The sequence below is a fragment of the Elephas maximus genome, chromosome 2 (genome assembly GCF_024166365.1).
Source record: "Elephas maximus indicus isolate mEleMax1 chromosome 2, mEleMax1 primary haplotype, whole genome shotgun sequence".
NCBI classification, from domain to species: domain Eukaryota; kingdom Metazoa; phylum Chordata; class Mammalia; order Proboscidea; family Elephantidae; genus Elephas; species Elephas maximus.
Window position 1 is genome coordinate 104,444,068 of NC_064820.1, and position 14,465 is coordinate 104,458,532.

Consider the following 14,465-nt stretch of genomic DNA (forward strand, 5'->3'; position numbering starts at 1 on the left):
CAGATAGAAATACTTGATCAGTAATCACTTGCCCACTACAAGCAGTATATCTGAAGTTTTGTTTTCTAAATTGGAATCAGAATTGGGAAACTAATAAAATTTCAGGTAATCTTCAATTGTTTTTAATCTACCAAAAACAAACAAAAAAAATCCCAGAGTGACACTATTTTTAGTATTTCTTTAAGTTTTATTAGGCCATGCCAGTATCCCAAAATTCCTTTATTTAAAATTTAGTTCCTTTATCACCTACCATACCGTAACTCTCGATCTAGTTGAAGAGCATACTCAACAAATGGTTGAATGACCCCCAAGTTATATTTGGGCATATAATACGTGGTCCATATATGGGGTAGAATACTATCTTCCAAACCCTGCTGCTTTCGTCAGGCTTTGAAAGAACTTTGCTTTTCCAAAGACGCTGTATGCTGGACTGATAAAATATTAGCTGTGTGTACTCACTCCACGTGTGCCTCAAACAAAACCACTCTTTCCCTACTAAAACTACCAATTATGCATACATACAGTAATTGGTTACATTTATCTGTAATCTTACTTTTCTGTGTACTTCCAAATGGTTCCATTAGAAAATGAAATATGATTATTAGATTAAAAGAAGAAGAAAGCTGAATAGTGTTATCCACATGCTTTGTCACCTCCAATTTCGTTATTCTTCTTCTGTTATTATGCCAAAACTATAGTTTCTCCTTTGCTCCAGTGAACATATACTGTTGTTGTTGTTGTTAGGTGCCATCAAGTGGATTCCAACTCATAGGTACTCCCAATGTACAACAGAATTGAAACACTGCCCAGTCCTGCACCATCCTCACAATCATTACACTTAAGCCCATTGTTACATTGTGTCAGTCCATTTCACTGGGGGTCTTCCTCTGTTTCACTGACACTCCACTTTACCAAGAATGATGTTTTCCTCCAGGGACTGATCCCTCCTGACAACATGTCCAAAGTATGTGAGATGTAGTCTCGCCATCCTTGCCTCTAAGGAGCATTCTTGTTGTACTTCTTCCAAGACAGAATTGTTCACTCTTTTGGCAGTCCATGGTATATTCAATATTCTTCGCCAACACCACAATTCAAAGGCATCAACTCTTCTTCGGTCTTCCTTATTCATTGTCCAGCTTTCACATGCATAGGAGGCGATTGAAAACACCATGGCTTGGGTAAGGCGCACCTTAGTCCTTAAAGTGACGTCTTTGCTTTTCAGCACTTTAAAGAGGTCCTTTGCAGCAGATTTTCCCAATGCAATGTGTCTTTTAATTTCTTGACTGCTGCTTCCATGGGTGTTGATTGTGGATCAAAGTAAAATGAAATCCTTGACAACGTCAATCTTTTCTCCGTTTATCATGATGTTGCTCATTGGTCCAGTTGCTAGGATTTTTGTTTTCTTTATGTTGAGGTGTAATCCATAATGAAGGCTGTAATCTTTGATCTTCATCAGTAAGTGCTTCAAGTCCTCTTCACTTTCAGCAAGCAAGGTTGTGCCATCTGCATAACACAGGTTGTTAATGAGTCTTCCTCCAATCCTGACACCCCATTCTTCTTCATATAGTCCGGCTTATTGTATACTAATACTCTGAATTCTCTTAGGGGTCAGCACGGCCTGAACTTTGCGGATCGGTGTGCACAAATTACATTTATATTTAATGTGTTCCTGATTTTGGCCTGTGACTCTTGCCTGGAGGAGTCAATTTTTATGCTAATTTCTAAACCCTTCAATATCCATAATAATTTCAATAATAAAGAGCACACCTGTATAAAAAAGAAAATCCATGAACAGGTATCGCCGTTTGTAACTTACTATGACCATAATGATAATACTTATAACTAACATCGACAAGATGGATTGACACAGTGGCTGCAACAATGGGACTCAAACATAGCAAGGATTGTGAGGATACACAGGACCGGACAGTGTTGTGCATAGGTTCATTATTAGTCAGAACTGACTTGATGGCACTTAACAACAACATAACTGACATTTATTAAGAATGGTTACTTAACATGCCTAACAAACCCAGTTTCCATGCCACCCCAGCACTGCTTAGCCCTACTTACCTCCCAACCATTTGCCCCACTGGTGGTTGTCAGATTTCAGCATCTCTCAGAATCACTCAGAGAGCTTGTTGAAATACAGATTTCTAGAGCCCACTCCACAGCTTCTGATTAATTAGATTGGAAAACGACCAATAATTTGCATTTCTAACATATTCTCTGCTGCTGCTGAAGCCATTGCTGGGAATCACTGCCCTAGGCTGTGGTTTATACCTAGGAGGTACAAACAAGGGACAGTAAGTGGAAAGAGAAAGCCTCTGTTTTCTCTTAGATAAAACTTGGGAATTAGCTCACTAATAAATTTTCAAAATTATAACCACGTTTATAATTTTTACTTAGTTTACAGATTTGTTAGAGGGGTAAGAGGTAGATTCAGAATTTCTATAAAATAGGTTGGTAGCCAAGCACTTAATCACTGTGCCACCAAAGTTCCTAGAATAGGGTGGTAGGAGCAGTGGTCTAGGTTATGAAGCAGCACTGGAGAACAACTGCGCTAGGCTATACTTCCAAGGCAAAGTTACTCAAGTATCCAAATAAGAGTGCAGTCACAAGAGTTCTGATCCCCAGTACTCTACAGCACATTTTAGACATTCAAGCCCACCTACAAACCTGGTTATCTTAGGTCTGGGTTGTGTATTAGATAAATGGGGTTAGTTGCTTTCTTTCGATTGTGTACTTTGCCGCAGGTTGTATGATTGCCTAAAACAGTTAGCTCTAGGACAAATGATTCTCTGAGGTTACGCTTTCCACCACTAGATGGCACTCCTGCTGCTTTTGCTCTTTTCTCTCAGTTAAGGGTTTTTTAAGGGCGTTCTGTTTGGGTACCGCTAAATAACATTGATTTGAAATTTAAAATCAGAGCCTAAGATAACTCAAAATTGCTTTGCTTTGAGGGTAAGCAGTCAGTCTTATTTTGATAATTTAAGTACAATTCGGAAAGCCAGGTGTTAAAGCGTACATAAATGGCCTTAAGGCTGTGATTCATGACTTTGCTAGTGGATAACTACTATCACCTTGCTCAATACTGACTAATTTTATACCAAGCCTTGACAATTTAGGAGTTACAAACAAGGGACATCAGTGGAGAGAGAAGGTGGAAATTAGCTTACTAAACATACTTTCAAAATTATAACTATCAGCCCATCCACTTTCACTTAGTTTACAGCTTTGTTAGAGGTGTAAGAGGTAGATGCAGGATTTCTGTAGAAGACGGCAGGAGGAGCAGTGATCTGGCTGCAAGGAGCTAGGGGAGGGGCTTGTTGTGAAGCTGCATTTGCATATGAAGAGCACTGTTACCCAAAATACCTTAAAAAAAAAAAAATTCCGTTGCCATCTAGGAGATTCTGACTCATAGTTACCCTGTAGGACAAGTAGAACTGTCTCACAGGGTCTCCAGGGAGCAGATGGTAGATTCGAACTGCTAACCTTTTGGTTAGCAGCCAAGCTCTTAACCACTGCACCACCAGGACTCCTAGGGAGACTTGAAGGAGGTGATGAGCATTGGCACGGAAAGAAATGCGGGTGGTGAAAACTAGTTAGTAGTCTGTGACCATCAATCCTGTGCATCTATTGTAAGGTGATCAGACATCTGGCTGGATTGAAGAGTCTGGTATATGAGGACTGGAACCCTGGTGGTGCAAGAGTTAAGCACTCTGCTGCTAAATGAAAGTTAATGACTGGAACCCATCCAGCGGCTCCGTGGGAGAAAAACCTGGTGATCTGCTTCTGTAAGGATTACATCCTAGAAAACCCTATGGAGCAGATCTACTCCATCACATGGGGTCATTACAAGTTGAAGTGAACTCTGTGGCACCTAACAACAATAACAATCCAGGCAAAAGGCCCAGAAAGACCTGTTTTGAGACGTAAAGATTCTCTAAATGAGACAGGGGCAAAGAGAGGGAGGTATACTTCCACTTTCAGTCATGTCAGACTATGTAATTAGAGCCAAACTTCCCACTGAAGACAACTATGAACCCTAACAAAATATAAGAGCTTCTCCTTTAAAGCATCAGAGGCCAAAAAGATAGTCAAGAATTACTGGGCCAAGATTTTAGAGAGGATAGAAATCCAAAATGATGAGCCAGGCACCCAAGGATGTTTTTGCCCTTAGGGCATCTGCAGATTTGGACATGAAAACTGAGAGGTTGAGCAGAGCTTTTGACAGCTTCCAAGTATGTGGCGGGGCGGGGGAGCAGGGGGAGAAAATTCAAGTCCAAGAGCTTCTGAGACTAATAAGAGAAAAGCAGTCCCTGACATCTAGGAGCTGGCCTGATAATATCAGTTAGGCCTTGGTGTTCTGCTGAACACGAACACTTTTATAGAACATCAGCAAGACTACCCTGACTGTGATGGATCAAGACCAAAATAAACGAACTCCAGAATCACGCCTGAACATTATCAAAACATGAACACTGTCCAAGCCACAAAAGTGACCAAACATTCCCATACCCTGCCTAGTATGAGTAACTACTGTTTCTTTACTAATTCCAGCCTTAGCCTCCCTCTAGTCTTCCTCCTCCTTCTGGGTAAGATTTATTGAGATACCCAATCATAGAATTACTAGGTCTTTCTGAGAGCATCCGAACCAGAGCAAAGCCCTGCTTCGTTAAACCACAAAATCACCTAACACATCCTATAAATCCTTTCTAATGCCCCCTTACTAAGATGCTCCATGGCTCCCGTGGTGTGCCTTCTCCCCCATTGTAGAAACAATAAACTACTTACCCAACTACAGGTATGTTGCTGGTGATCTTTGGTGTTGACAGTGAGGGTGCTGAGAAACTATGCTCTGGGTTTAGGAATATGGAAAAACTCGTTATAAACTAGCTCTAGAAATGGCTGCCACTGTGTTTCAGGGTGGTCCCCCCAAAATCTTAAACCCTGAAATTGGACTACAGGGGTTCTGGATTACCAGTGTCCGGCGGCAGCAAGGAGACGCAAACAAAACTCCTCACTGAAGAAAGACTCATTACCCTAGGCCTCCAAATGTTCCCATAAATAATTTTTCCAGCACAAGCTCCAGCACACAATAAAATGAAGAGTTAAGATGACTTGAACAAGAACAGTGAGCAGAAACAGATCTACAGGTTGAGCAATCGACAAACCATGTGAATGAACTCTATCTATCTCACCCCCAGTGGCCACTTACTAGCTATGTCTCCTTGGGCAAATTACATTACTTCATGGAGGTCTCGTCCCCTCATTTGTAAAAAAGGTTAATGATAGTGCCTATTACATTCAGTAGTTTTGAGGATTAATGAGATAACAAAGTGTTTGATGTTTACTGTTTGTTGTTGTTAGGTGTCACCAAGTAGGTTCCGACTTATAGAGGCACTGTGTACTATTTTGCTCAATAATATTTCTTGCCTTCCCTCTTTCCTCCTTTAAAAATGGAGTCACTTTACAGCCCTGGGGCAGGGACCTGAAGGTAGGATGGAACAGGACAGCTGGTAATAGGGAACCCAGGGTTGAGAAGGGAAAGTGTTGACCTGTCATGGGGTTGTTAACCAATGTCGTACAACAATGTGTGTACTAACCGTTTGATGAGAAACTAGTTTGTTCTGTAAACCTTCATCTAAAGTTCAATCTAAAAAAAAATGGAGTCACTTTATTTATTAAAGAAACCACAGGTGCTGACTCCTCAGGAGGGATTAACATACAAAATGGCAATGAATAATGGTCCTTCCTTCTTCCAAGGTCATAAAGATAAACTCCTATGATACAATCTAATGAGCCCTTGTGTCCCAATGGTTAAGCAGCTCAGCTACTAACCCAAAGGTTGGCAACTGAACCTACCCAGCCGCTCCATGGGAGAAAGAACTGGCAATCTGCTTCCATAAAAATTGTTGTCAGAGAATCCCTGAGGGAGCAGGAGAATGGTGGGATGCAGACCCCAAATTCTCAAGAAAAGACCAGACTTAATGGTCTGTCTGAGACTAGAAGAATCCCGGTGGTCATGGTCCCCAAACCTTCTGTTGGCCCAGGACAGGAACCATTCCCAAAGACAACTCATCAGACCTGGAATGGACTGGACAATGGGTTGGGGAGAGATGCTGATGAGGAGTGAGCTACTTGTATCAGGTGGATACTTGAGACTGTTTTGGCATCTCCTGTCTGGAGGGGGGATGGGAGGGTAGAGAGGGTTAGAAACTGGCAAAACGGTCACAAAAGAAGAGACTGGAAGGAGGGAGCAGGCTGACTCACTAGGGGGAGAGTTAATGGGAGTATGTAGTAAGGTGTATATAAGTTTATATGTGACAGACTGACTTGATTTGTCAACTTGCACTTAAAGCACAATAAAAATTATTTTTTAAAAAATGGGCAAAAGATATGAATAGACACTTCACTAAAGAAGACATTCAGGTAGCTGACAGATACATGAGGAAATGTTCACGATCATTAGCCATTAGAGAAATGCAGATCAAAACTACAATGAGATTTCGTCTCACTCCAACAAGGCTGGCATTAATCCAAAAAACACAAAATAAAAAATGTTGGAGAGGCTGTGGAGAGACTGGAACACTTATACTCTGCTGGTGGGACTGTCAAATGGTACAATCACTTTGGAAGTTGATTTGGCGCTTCCTTAAAAAGCTAGAAATAGAACTACCATATGATCCAGCAATCCCACTCCTTGGAATACATCCTAGAGAAATAAGAGCCTTTACACAAACAGATATATGCACATCCATGTTTATTGCAGCACTGTTTACAATAGCAAAAAGATGGAAGCAACCAAGGTGCCCATCAACAGATGAATGGGTAAATAGATTATGGTATATTCACACAATGGAATACTATGCATCGATAAAGAACAGTGAGGAATCTGAAACATTTCATAACATGGAGGAACCTGGAAGGCATTATGCTGAGTGAAATTAGTCAGTTGCAAAAGGACAAATATTGTATAAGACCACTGTTATAAGAACTTGAGAAATAGTTTAAACTGAGAAGAAAACATTCTTTTGTGGTTACGAGAGGGGGGAGGGAGGGAGGGAGGAGGGAGGGAGGGTGGGAGGGGGTATTCACTAATTAGATAGTAGATAAGAACTACTTAGGTGAAGGGAAAGACAGCACACAATACAGGGGAGATCAGCACAATTGCACTAAACCAAAAGCAAAGAAGTTTCCTGAATAAACTGAATGCTTCGAAGGCCAGTGTAGCAGGGGCAGGGGTCTGGGGACCATAGTTTCAGGGGACATCTAAGTCAATTGGCATAATAAAATCTATTAAGGAAACATTCTACATCCCACTTTGAAGAGTGGCATCTGGGGTCTTAAACGTTAGCAAGCAGCCATCTAAGATGCATCAATTGGTCTCAACCCACCTGGATCAAAGCAGAATGAAGAACACCAAGGACACAAGGTGATTACGAGCCCAAGAGACAGAAAGGGCCACATGAACCAGAGACTACATCATCCTGAGACCAGAAGAACTAGATGGTGCCTGGCTACAACTGATGACAGCCCTGACAGAGAACACAACAGAGAACCCCTGAGGGAGCAGGAGAGCAGTGGGATGCAGACCCCAAATTCTCGTAAGACCAGACGTAATGGTCTGACTGAGACTAGAAGGACCCCGGTGGTCATGGCCCCCAGACCTTCTGTTGACCCAGGACAGGAACCATTCCCGAAGCCAACTCTTCAGACATGGATTGGAGTGGACAATGGGTTGGAGAGGGATGCTGGTGAGGAGTGAGCTTCTTGGATCAGGTGGACACTTGAGACTATGTTGGCATCTGCCTGGGGGGGAGATGAGAGGGTGGAGGGGGTTAGAAGCTGGCGAAATGGACACGAAAAGAGAGAGTGGAGGGAGAGAGTGGGCTGTCTCCTTAGCGGGAGAGGAACTGGGAGTGTGTAGCAAGGTATATATGGGTTTTTATGTGAGAGACAGACTTGATTTGTAAACTTTCACTTAAAGCACAATAAAAATTATTAAAATATATATATATAAATAAATATTTAAGAATAAAGGGCCATGGTGGATATAAAAAAAAAAAATTGTTCTTTTGTGCCATTAGGTCAATTCTGACTCATAGCAACACTATATGACAGAGTAAAACTGCCCCATAAAGTGTCCTAGGCTATAATCTTTACAGGAGGGGATCACTAGGTCTTTTCTCCCACAGAGCAGCTGGTGGGTTCAGACAACCAACCTTTTGGTTAGTAGCTGAGAGCTTAACCATTGTGCAACCAGGACTCCTTCCAGTAAAGATTAAAGCCTAGGAAATCCTATGGGGCATTTCTACTCTGTCATATGAGTCCCTGCACCTAAAAACAACAGCAAATAATACATTCTAAAATATTCCTGATTTCGCCCTTCACTTTTAAGTTTTTAAACCATTTGGAATTCATTTTCATGGATGATGTGAAGCAGGATCCAATTTCATTGGTTTTCATATAGATAACCATTTGTTCCAGAATCATTTATTGAACCGTCCTTCATTTTCTCACTGATCTGCAATGCTACTAGCTCTGTCATAAACCAAGTTTCCCTCTGTCCACAGGTCTGTTTCTGGACCCTTTGTTCTGTTCTTTAATCCCTACATCAATACACTTTTTCATTTAGTGTAGCTTTATAGGAGCCCTGATGCTGCAGTGATCAAGAGATTGGCTGCTAACCAAAAAAAAGTCAGCAGTTCGAATCCACCAGCCACTCCTTGGAAACCCTATGGGGCAGTTCTACTCTGGCTTATAGGGTCACTATAGGTCGGAACCAACTTGACGGCAATGGGCGATAGCTTTATAACATGCATTTTGATATCTTAGTAGGCAAACTTCTCATCTTGTTCTTCTCCATACATTTAAATTTTTAAGTCATCTTAATAGTCAATAGTTTATTGAAAATTTAAGATCATATTACATTTTCCCCTTTGCGTTGACTTTTCTTTTTGCTGAAGAAAATACAAAAAAAAAAAAAAAACAATTGGAAATGAAGAATATAGTTAAGGAAAAAACACTAACTAAAACAAAAAAACACTAGATAAGATAAAATCTAAACCAGGCATACTTAAGAGATAAAATTAGGGAATAAAAGATACCAAAACCAAAAAAACACTGTTGTTAAGTCGATTCCAAGTCACAGCAACCCTATAAAACAGAAGAGAATTGCCTCACAGGGTTTCCAAGGCTGTAAACTTTTACTGACACAGACTGCCACATCTTTCTCCCGCAGAGCGGCTGGTAGCTTTGAACCAGGGCTTCGAACTGGTTCTTCCCAGTTTAGTCATGGCCGCTGAAGCAAAATAAAACAGACCCAAATTTTTAAAATGTGAGTGAACCAGAGATATTTGGAACAGGAAAAATTACAGGTCAAAGCCCTGCTAGAAATTTAATCTCCGTTTTAGAAAACAAGGGCAAAGTGCTCATTGCATAGCAACCAAATTTCCTGACTGGCAGAGTTGAAAACGGTGGTGCCCTGTTCAAAGATGGTGTCTGACCGCACTGCTTCGAATGTGTGTAGCTCGCCACAGCCCTGCCAATAATCTAATCTCCTGCATCAGGCTCCTGAAGGGGCTCATTATGCCTCCTCCGAGTCTCCCATTCCAGGGCTTTAACCTATAATTTTTCCCTTACTGGTTATTGTTCCATTTTACCAAGATTTGAAAAATTCGGGTCTGTTCTAATTTTGCTTCGTTGGCCAACCTTTCAGTTAGCAGCTGAGCATGTAACCATCGCACTACCAGGGTTTCTGAATAGGAAGGAGCAATTAAAACAAATTGCCACCACCACCACCTCATCTTTCTACCTAGTTGGGTGGTGGAATTTTTTCATTTTTATAAATACCCTTGAGCTTTGTTCAGGGACAAAATACTTGGTAACAGTTTGATCCTTTTGGATTTTGCTTTTAAGGCAGGACTTGAAGCAGTGTTTTCTCTAAGACTAATCATTTCCTAGGAGCCCTGGTGGTGGTAACTGAGAAATTGGTGGTTTGAACTCACCCAGCCACTCCACAGGAGAAAGACCTGGCAATCTACTTCAGTAAAGATTATAGCCAAGAAAACCCTATGGGGCAGTTCTACTCTTCCCCATGGGTTTCTGTGAGTTGAAATCAATTCAACAGCAAACAATAATTGTTCACTACTACTTTTTTTTTTTTTTTTACTACTTAAGCAAGAAGTGTCCTGGTGACACAATGGTTAAATGCTCGGCTGCTAACCAAAAGGTCGGTGGTTCATGCCCACCAACTGTTCTGCAGGAGAAAGATGTGGCAGCCTGTTTCCATAAAGATTAGAGTCTTATAAACCCTATGAGGCAGTTCTATTCTATCCTATAGGGTCACTATGAGTTGAAATCAACTCGATGGCAACAGGCGTGGTTTGATTTTACAGAGGCAAAATCTTTCCGTGTACTCTATCCGTTGGCACATGTATCTTGAGGCTTTTTAGTTGGCTGGTGTCTGTGCTCACTTCTGACTCTTTCAGGAGTTCAGTCCCTGGCTCTGATATTTTCCTGGCATTCTTATACTGATTAGTGCTCTGCTGAATATTCAAGGACCCTCAGCAGATCTTAGGAGGTTTCTCTCTGGGCAGCGCTCTCCTCTCTGGTATCCTGTCCCGTGAACTCTTGTTTCCTTGCTCTCCCCAGACTCTCAGCTCTGTCTGCTCTACTCACAGGGTCTTCACAGGGTCTTTTGGGCTCTGCCTCAGTTCCCCTCCCTGTGCATGGCCTGGAAACTCTCTTAAGGCAGTATGCTCGGCCATCTCAGAGCTTACCTTGCTTGTTTCCTTCTCTTCCGGGACCACTGTCTTTGTTTGCTTAATAAGCAGGTGGGTAAATCCGATCCCTGTTAATCTATCTTGGCCAGAAGCAGAAGCCCTTATTGACTTTTTAGTTAAATCATTAAGTAATGAGAACCCAAACAATACTGATCAGTTGATTTTCTAAGTTGGGAGCATAAAAATTCACTTTCGAAATAAAATATTTAACAGGTCATAAATCACTCTGGCTTATTTTGACACGATTTTTCCTGTTTGAAAATGTGTCATCGGGATTACTGTTATTTAGGTTATTAGGTAATATTTAATTTGAAAATGACAGGATTATTCATGTGGCTACCAAATGAAAACTTAAAATGTGGTACAATTGTAGTTGCCTTTTTTTTAATGCTTGGAGCCCTGGTAGCACAGTGGCTAAGAGCAACGGCTGCTAACTAAAAGATCAGCAGTTCAAATCCATCAACCGGTCCTTGGAAGCTCTACAGGGCAGCTCTACTGTTTCATAGAGTCAGTATGAGTTGAAACTGACTTGGCACCTAACAACAATGTTTGTTTAATATTTTGTTTGTTCTTTAACAGTGTAATATTTTTATTGCTGCATTTTTCTCTTTTTGTTTTAGCAAATGTTTGTGGAAGTCATATTAAAATATCAATTTTTTTTTAATTATCTTCCTGTCAGCTACTGATTTAAAATTCTGACATTGTGCTGTTATTAATTTTCTGCTGAAACTAAATGAGTTTAAAATAAGCTACAGCAAGCATTTACTAGGTGAATTTCCCCCCATCCCTCATATTTTGCTAAGGAACTCACTCTTCATGTTATCAGACTGTCTTATTTCTTTTCTTAAATTAAAATTTTACAAAACAACATTACAGTCTGCCTTTATTTTATTTGAAAATGAACAGAGGCTTAACAATAATTTTGGAAAGCACTTTTAATGGATTTTAAGAGCTCTTTTGAAAATAAATGGGAGACAGAGAAGAGGAAGTGGTTTCTAAAACTAAGTCAGCCAAGCAGCCCGAACGACAAAACCCAGCATTAACAAAGACCAAGCCACACCTGTGTTCAAAGGAGGAAATTCAACACCAGTGCAAGCAACGAGAGAGGGAGATTCAGTAACGTTTCATTTGTCAGGAAGCTGTTTATCCTGCAGTCTTGCCACCTGCAACACAGACAGCATTAGGCATTTTCAGGGCATCTGAGTACTTGAGATAATGTCCAACTAGTTTCATTTTCTAATTTTTCAGGTTGCAGCACACTAGAAGAAACAATCTTGAAACAGGTCAGAGGGTGAGGATAAATGAAGGTAGCAACAGGAGGCAAATAAAAACAATAGTGGAGGAGGTGGAATAAACTTTGTTTGGTACCCACAAGAATTCAGTGAGATATGGCAATGTGGGGTCTTTTATTATGTCTCATTCACCTCAACATAGCATAAACCAAAAAACCAAACCCGCTGCCACTGAGTCGATTCCAACTCATAGCGACCTTATAGGACAGAGTAGAACTGCCCACGTAGAGTTTCCAAGGAGTGCCCGGTGGGTTCGAACCGCTGACCTTTTGGTTAGCAGCCATATCTCTTAACCACTATGCCAGCAGGGTTTCCCAACATAGCACAATTACTGATTATTATGAACTGATGCATGTAATCTACTTTAACATTTATAAAAGATTTTTTACCTATTATCTCAGTTCAGTTCTGATGTTGACAACCATCCTCTGCAGTAATCAAGGAAAGTGTTATTGCCTCTAATTTGGAGCTAAGAAAATGACTTGTTTTAAGAGGAAGATTCAAACTCAATTCTCTTGATTCTAGGTCCAGCTTGTAATAAGAAAGTCGAATCATTAAGTTTTAAATAAGTTAAGAACAGATTCTCAAATTTGCCTACTGTCTAGAATTTATTTGTAACCCCCAAATCAATACTCAAGAGTCCTTCAGTGGTGCAAATGCTTGCCTATTAACTGAAAGATTGGCCATTTAAATCCACCCAGAGGTGCCTTGCAAGAAAGGCCTGGCAATCTATTTCCAAAAGATCACAGCTTTTTGAAAATCCTATAGAGTACAATCCTACTTGGAAATGCATGGAGTCCCCATAAGTGGGAATAAACTTGAGGGCAACTGTTTGATTTTTTTGTTTGTTAGTTTTTATATATCAACACTCAGGTGCTTTTGGAATCATTTGTAGCCATGCACAGGCACTGAACAGAGCGCACGTTCCCAGCTGAGGTTGAACAAGGCTGCTTTAGAATTTGCAAATTCATTGTCCACAGTACTGCGAATCAATGTTATACGGTGCAAGCATAGGTAATAGGAGGAGGGTTGAAAGAGCTGAAGTTAAAGTAAAAGGCATTGATTTGGGGAAAGAAGATGGTGTTTGAAGTGTTAGGTGAACATCCGTGTAGCTGAAGTCCGTTAGGCTGTCGGAACTGCAGCAACAGAAACCTGAAGGGAGAGATGAGAACAGGAGGGGGAAGTGTGGGATTCATGGGGGATAAACATTAAGTCTCTGCACTAGGGCATACTCTCCGGCGGGGGGGAAATAGAGAAAATGACAGAGGGCAGAGGTTTCATCTTTGTGGAAGGCCCATTCAGGGTCAGGAAGAAGAAGTAAGCCGACCCAACCTAAACCACGAGGCAAGAGCTTACAGGAAGTATGCAGAGTTCAGTCTTCAGAAGAGAAAGTGAAAGCAAGAATAAATTCCCCTTCATTCAAATTGGCGACAGCGAGGATCAAGGTAACACACTAACGTTTCTCTTGGATTTGTCTTAAAAATCAGAATTTTTCAATTAGGGTAATGACCTGAACTAAAGGTATGAAACTGCTGTGTTGGGAGTTTTTGTAATCTAAGACAAGGCTCTGCTTAAGTGGGTGCATCTGAAGCTGGTGTACTGGCAAGTGTGTGCAGTCAGGGGTGGGGCATGATTTAAGAATCCTCCGGCTTAACTGACTTTACTATTTTTTTTGGAGATCTTTTAGCCTTTCCCCAACGATTGTTTCAATTCTTGTGTCCTTCAGTCCCGGGATGCTTTGTTGGCTGCAATGCTAATTAAGGAACCCAAACAAAACCCGCTGCCATCGGAGTCAATTCCGACTCACAGCGACCCTATACTACAGAGTAGAACTGCCCCATATGGTTTCCAAGGAGACCCTGGTGGATTCCAACTGCAGACCTTTTGGTTAGCAGCCATAGCTCTTAACCACTAAGCCACCAGAGTTTCCAATTAAGGAACAGTGCAGTATAACGTGAAGTACAGAGCTCAAAGGTCCCGGAGCTGTATTTCAGTCCCCATGTTGCTGCAAACTTCCTGTGATTTTTGAAAACCCCTCACCGTCTCTGAGTATCAGTTTCTTTATCCGAACACCAAGGATTTATACTAGATGGCTTTAAGAGCCCTTACCAATTGTAAGGGAAAAGACTGAGTAAATATCAAGGCCTTTCTCTCGACTCTTATCGATAAAATATACTTTTCTCTGAGAGTGTTACTAATGGGGCAGAACTACTCCTTAATTTAGATCAGGAAATACAAATTATAATCGCCACAATGATAACATCTAACTTTCCTGGTGTGTTTCCTATATGCTAGTTGCTGCACCTCGTTCTTCATGTGAATTATTTCATTTAATCCTCCCAGAATCCTATGAGGAAGACAATTATCACACTCTTTTTTATAG

The 14,465-nt window shown here is 41.1% G+C and overlaps 1 protein-coding gene across 2 annotated transcripts in view; it reads left to right on the forward strand.

Moving 5' to 3' along the window:
* The first annotated feature begins 13,334 nt into the window (after positions 1 to 13,334).
* ERAP2 (endoplasmic reticulum aminopeptidase 2) overlaps positions 13,335 to 14,465 on the forward strand; it is a 51,227-nt gene continuing 50,096 nt past the window's right edge. For both annotated transcript variants that reach the window (XM_049869350.1, XM_049869331.1), the window contains exon 1: positions 13,335 to 13,527. The gene's annotated coding sequence lies outside the window, so the exon portion shown is untranslated. The remainder of the gene's footprint in view (positions 13,528 to 14,465) is intronic.